At 42.4% G+C, this 6,229-nt stretch overlaps 1 pseudogene; it reads right to left on the minus strand.

The window, feature by feature from the left end:
* Nucleotides 1–4,843: 4,843 nt before the first annotated feature.
* LOC138169926 (small ribosomal subunit protein eS19 pseudogene) lies at nt 4,844–5,912 on the minus strand (annotated as a pseudogene).
* Between the last annotated feature and the right edge of the window lie 317 nt (nt 5,913–6,229).

The raw sequence follows: 6,229 nt of genomic DNA on the forward strand, positions 1-6,229 counted from the left end.
CCCCCAGGCTCCAGGTGCACTTTAGCCTAGGGGCAGGGAAGATCTTTAAATTTACATTCCCATTACACTAGTACCATCTACTTCAGGTTCTTCTCTCTCTAATCAGCTCTATGCATTGCCACCAGATTAATTTTTCTGAAATATTCCTTTCATCATGGTGCCTCCTGCTTGACAAACCTGCAATAACTCCAATTGGTTATAGGGTAAAACTCAAATTCCTCAGCCTTATTCAGTTTTCCCCAGAATATCTATGCACTAGCTATCCAACCTGACCACTTTCTACTTACTGTGAGAGAGGGCAGATCCTACTGCTCCAACCATAGCCATCTCCTCACTCTACCTCAATGATGGTATGTTCATTTCCAAACCATGCCTTTGCTTTGGCTATAATGTCCTTTAGCAATTCCTTCATCTATATAAACCAGCATTTACTTCACAGCCTGATTTCACATCTCACCTCTTAAATGATTATGTTCTTGCAATAAATGTCTGCAATGCACATTTTGGCATCTTATCATATAGTTTACTCTTTGTTATTAGGCAGTAGTGGCAGAAGTAATCAGTGTTGCTTATCAGATAGATTATAAATTCTTGTTTTACAGGTATCACACCATGGACTACTTTTCCATTTCCCTTCAGTACCTATCAAAGTGCTATGTATCTAGAAAGAGCTCAATAATTATGTTATAAGAAGGGCATCAATAAAATAATCTTTCCCCTCTTAAATTATTGGTGAGAACACATTTATTAAAATCAATTAATCATAGTCATGTTATTTTTACAATTATTATTTTATTCTCCCCAATTACATGTAAAAACAATTTTAACATTCAATTTTTTTTTAATTTGAGGTTCATATTCTCTCCCTTCCTCTTCACCTTCTCAGTGAAAAAGAAAACAATTTGGTATAGGTTATACATGTGTAGTCATGCAAAACATATTTCTGTCATGTTGTGATAGAAAACATAGACCAAAAGAAAAAAAAAAGAAATCATAAATAATAAAGTAAAAAAGTACACTTTCTTCTGTATTCATATACCATCAGTTCTTTCTCTAGAGATGGGTAGCAATTTTCATCATAACTCCTACAGACCTATCTTGGACCATTGTAATACTGTGAAGAATTAAATCATGTACAACTGGTCACATTACAATATTGCTGTTACTGTGTACGATGTTCTGATTCTATTCATTTCACTTTGTATCAGTTTATATAAGTCTTTCCAAGTCTTTCTGAAAGCATCTTGTAGCATCATTTCTTATAGTATAATAGCATTCCATCAAATCGTATACCACAATTTGTTCAGACATTTATCAATGGATGTGTATTCCCTCAATTTCCAGATCTTTGTCATCAGAAAAGAATTACTATACATATTTTTTACATATAGTTTTTTTTTCTTTTTTCTTTTTTTTAATCCCTTTGGGGATACAAACTGAATAGGTGCTATTGCTGGGTCAGAGGATATGCAAGGTTTTGTAGTCCTTAGGACTTTGATCCAAATTATTCTAAAGTTTTGTTGAATCAGTTCACAACTCCATCACAAATGAATTAATGTCTTAATTTTCCCATAACCCCTCAAATATTTATTGTTTTCCTTTTCTGTACTATTAGCCAATCTAAGAGGTATGAGGTGGTACATCAGAATTGCTTTAATTTTCATTTCTCCAATAAAGAGTGATTTAGAGCAATTTTATATGTGTATAGAGAGCTGTGATTACTTCATCTGAAAACTATTTTTTTCATCTGTTTGTATATTGTGATAATTTATCAATTGGGGAATGGCTATTTTTTTTAATAAATTTGATTCAGTTCCCCATATATTTGAGAAATAAGGCCTTTATCAAAGAAATATGTTTCAGTTTTTTTTTTTAAGTTAGGATTGCTAACTGGATTTCCCTCCATCCTATTTCTCCCTTATTTATTCTATTCTCTCTCTCCTTTCACCCTGTCCCTCACCAAAAGTGTTTTGTTTCTGACTACCACATTCCCCACTTTACCCTTTCTTCTATTACCCCTCTGTCTCATCCCTTTCCCTTCCTATTTTCCTGTAGGGTATGATAAATTTCTATTCCTGATTTAGTGTCTATGTTATTCCCTATTGGAGCAACTTCTACTGACAGTAAGGATGACAACTTCTAATGAAGCCAAGATGGCAAAGTAAAAGCAGGAACTTGATTGAGCTCCCACTTCATCTACCTCTGATACCAGTAATAACTGACTACAAATTTTAGAGCTATAGAACCCATGAAGTGACAGAGAAGAATCAAATGTCCTCTTGAAGACTGCCTGGCAGGCTGGCAGGAAGGGTCAATCACACCAAGCTGGGAGCAGAGTGCAGTCCTGCATGAGCCATGCCAGCCCAGACCAGCAATGACCTAGACCCGTAGCACAGCCCAGCCAGAGAAGACTTTAGGAGACTGAATAACGAGAAACTGTGGTGGTTTCCAGACTTCTCAACCCATAAACACCAAAGAGAAAGTAAAAGGTCAGTAGAAAACTCTGTTGGAACTGGGTGAAAGAAGAGCACAGGTCGGTCTCTGCCCCCAGGTTGGCAGAGGTGGCAATGGCTGCAGCATCTGTTCACATGGCTGCATCCTAAGCTCCAGGCCTACAGATCATAGGGGAACCAAGCAACCATTAAGAAGTGAATTGCTCTTGCTTTGACCTGCTTGGATATGGGTTGAAGTCTTGGGTAATGGTCCTGTAGTGAGAAGCGTTAGCATGCCAGAGCTTGTGGCAGCTGTAGAGAGGGTGCCCTCCTCAGAGCTCTGACAACAGCAGCACACAATCCCAGAAATTTGGGAAACAGCACTCCCCCCTCTGGAAACAGAATTCTACTGTGGCAAAGAGCTCAAAAGTCAAGTAATTACCTGGCAAGATGAGCAAACAGAGGAAGCACAATAAGACCATAGAATCTTTTTGGGGGACAAAGAAGATCAAAACATAGAAGCAGAAGAAGACAACAAAGTCAAACCCCGGCATTAAAAGCCTCCAATAAATGAATTAGTCACAGGCCATAGAGGAGCTCAAGAAGGATGAGGACGGGCATATGGGTTTTGATAACTTCATCAGCTGTCTCGTGCACCTGTATGCCATGTTCCGTGCGTTGAAGTCTGTGGACAAGGATGGCAGCGGTCAGATCTGGGTGAACATCCAAGAGTGGCTGCAGCTTACCATGTACTCCTGAGGGCCATGCATCTATCCACCTGACTGGTCATCAGTTCCCCCCTGTAGCAGCAAGCACCCCAAGCTTCCTCAGGGTAGCTGCTCACACAGGTTCTTGGATCTGCTTTGTTAAAAGAAAGCAACTCAGAATGGGTTAACAAGCTTACTTTAGTCAGTCAGACCATATATAATTTACCTTGTTCAGGGGAAAAAGGTCAGCACCCCGAACTTTATTTGAACTCTTGTTTTGAACTGAACTGATAATGCTATGCACTTTGTTTGTTTAAGGCCCAGTGGCTGCTTTGGTACTTTAGTTCTGTGTCTTGTAAATGTGACCTAAGAGATGTTCAGTGCTAATTCAAAAGTAAATTGACTATGCTATGGGCATGAAAGATCTTGGGGCCGAATGTAATGGGAATGCAAATTTGGAAGATCTTCCCTGCCCCTAGGCTAATGTGCACCTGAAGCCTGGGGAGGGAGGCTTGTTTTTCAGTAGATACTTCTTGATTGGCCAGTGAGTCAATAAGGTTGTTACATTCTCTGAGCCAGGAAAAGGCTATGTAGGCCCTGATGTGTAGCTTTGTTTTGGGGCTCACTTTGAGAAGTGTTCTGTGATTTGATATGGATTCTGGGAAGCCATTGTCTGGAGCCCCGCCTTGGCTTTGAAAAACCCAGATGTGGAAACCCAGATGTTGACTGGGTATGGATGTAATGGTTGGACAGTTTGGAAATCTGTCTACTTGATCTGTTTCTGTCTTGATAATTCTGCCTGTATACTTTCAAGTTCGGGGTGCTGAACTTTTTCCCCTGAACAAGGTAAATGATATATGGTCTGACTGATTAAAGTAAGCTTGTTAACCCATTTTGAGTTGCTTTCCTTTAACAAAGCAGATCCAAGAACCTGTGTGAGCAGCCACCCTGAGGACGCTTGGGGTGCTTGCTGCTACACCCCCCCCCACGCCACCACCACCACCAAGTACAGAGATTGCCAGGAAGCTGCCCTGCTCCTCCCCTGCATTTCTGTCATTCTCAGCCTGGCATGGGAACCCTTGGGCGCAGGCTCCACCAGACGCTGAGGCCATGTTATCCCTGGGGTGCCCCTTCTACCCCTGACTGTACAAATATGACCACCACCCAGAAGCCCCTGCTCTCCAATTGTCCCAAACCCCACCTCCGAAATGTGCCAACCAGCCACATGCATCTGCCCCCCAGTATCCCTGTAAACATGTTACATGCTCTAACATGCCAGCCACATGCTTCCCAGCCTCCTTAGAAATACTTAGGCTGCAATGTGCTGCCCCTCAACTCCACCCAGCACCACATGCTGTAACATGCCACCCACTGCCCCCAAAACCTTGCAAATACGCGTTACATGCTTTAACATATCTGCAGGTGCCATCACACACCTGCTGACCCCACAAGGCTCTTCTGGTAGTGTGCTTTCTCCCCTCCTCTCTGGGTAGGCCTGGGAGGAAGGGCAAGGCTTCTGGGCTGCCCCAAAGCCCAAAATACACAGTTGTCACAAGGGGAAAAAATGTTTGAAAGAATTCTATTTGGATGAATATTCATTTTTCCCCTAAAGGATTATTCTTAAGTTTTTCTGGAAAGGTGATTCTTGCTTGTAATCCTAACTCTTTTGCCTCTGGAGTATCATATTGCAAACCTTTAAGTTCCTTTTTCTTTTTTTTTTTTTTAATAACAAGGCAATTTATTAATGAATCTGGTGTGGTTTGTCCTAATGTTTTTTGTTGGCAGCTGCTACCTCTCCAGCAATTCTGTCCAGGTCTCTCTGTCCCTGAGGTGTCAGTTTCCGGCCCCCCATCCTGGTCCTTCTCCACCATCTTGAGCCCCTCCAGAGGCTGCAAGACTCTCTGGGCCATGCTCTTGGAGCCCTGGCTGAAGTGGTGGGCATGACGCCCTTGCGCTGGCAACTCCCGTAGATCTTGGTCATGGAGCTGTAATGGGAATGCAAATTTGGAAGATCTTCCCTGCCCCTAGGCTAAAATGCACCTGAAGCCTGGGGAGGGAGGCTTGTTTTTCAGTAGATACTTCTTGATTGGCCAGTGAGTCAATAAGGTTGTTACATTCTCTGAGCCAGGAGAAGGCTATATAAGCCCTGATGTGTAGCTTTGTTTTGGGACTCACTTTGAAAAGTGTTCTGTGATTTGATCTGAATTCTGGGAAGCCGTTGTTTTCAAACCCCCAGCTTTGAAAAACCCAGATGTGGAAACCCAGATGTTGACTGGGTATGGATGTAATGGTTGGACAGTTTGGAAAGCTGTCTACTTGATCTGTTAATGTCTTTATAATTCTGTCTGTATATTTTGAAGTTTGGGGTGCTGACCTTTTTCCCCTGAACAAGGTAAACGATATATGTCTGACTGATTAAAGTAAGCTTGTTAACCCATTTTGAGTTGCTTTCCTTTAACAAAACAGATCCAAGAACCTGTATGGGCAGCCACCCTGAGCACCCTTGGGGTGCTTGCTGCTACAGGAGCCCACGCCGGCGCCGCCACAGAAGTACAGGTGCCAGGCGGTAGAGGCCGCTCACGTGTAGAACCAGTTCTCATCAGAGGGCGCCAGCTCCTTATGCTTGTCCAGCTTGACTGTGTCCACCCATTCAGGGACTTTCAGTTTCCCTGACTTTTTCAGAAAGGCGGCCAGGGCCCACACGAACTCCTGCTGGTTCACGTCTTTCACGGTTACTCTGGGCATCGTGCGGGCTCCGCGCGGCCAGCCAAGGGAAAGCTTTAAGTTCCTTTAAAGTAGAACTGATAAATTTTGGGTTATACTGACTGTAGCTGCACTATACTTGAATTGTTTCTTACTGGCTGCTTGCAATATTGTCTCCTTGACGAGGAGCTCTGGAATTTGTTTATAATGTTCCTGGGAGTTTTCATTTTGAAATGTCTTTCAGCAGGTGATTGGTGTGTTCTCTCAATTTCTGTTTTACTCTCTGGTTGAAGAATATCAGGGAAATTTTCCTTGAAAATTTCTTGAAAGACAATATCTAGGCTCTTTTTTTGGTCCTGGCTTTCATGGTATCCATCCATTTTTAAA

Source organism: Petaurus breviceps, unplaced genomic scaffold (assembly GCF_028583685.1).
Source record: "Petaurus breviceps papuanus isolate PSGF00001 unplaced genomic scaffold, PetGlider_PUasm1.0 38, whole genome shotgun sequence".
Lineage (NCBI taxonomy): Eukaryota > Metazoa > Chordata > Mammalia > Diprotodontia > Petauridae > Petaurus > Petaurus breviceps.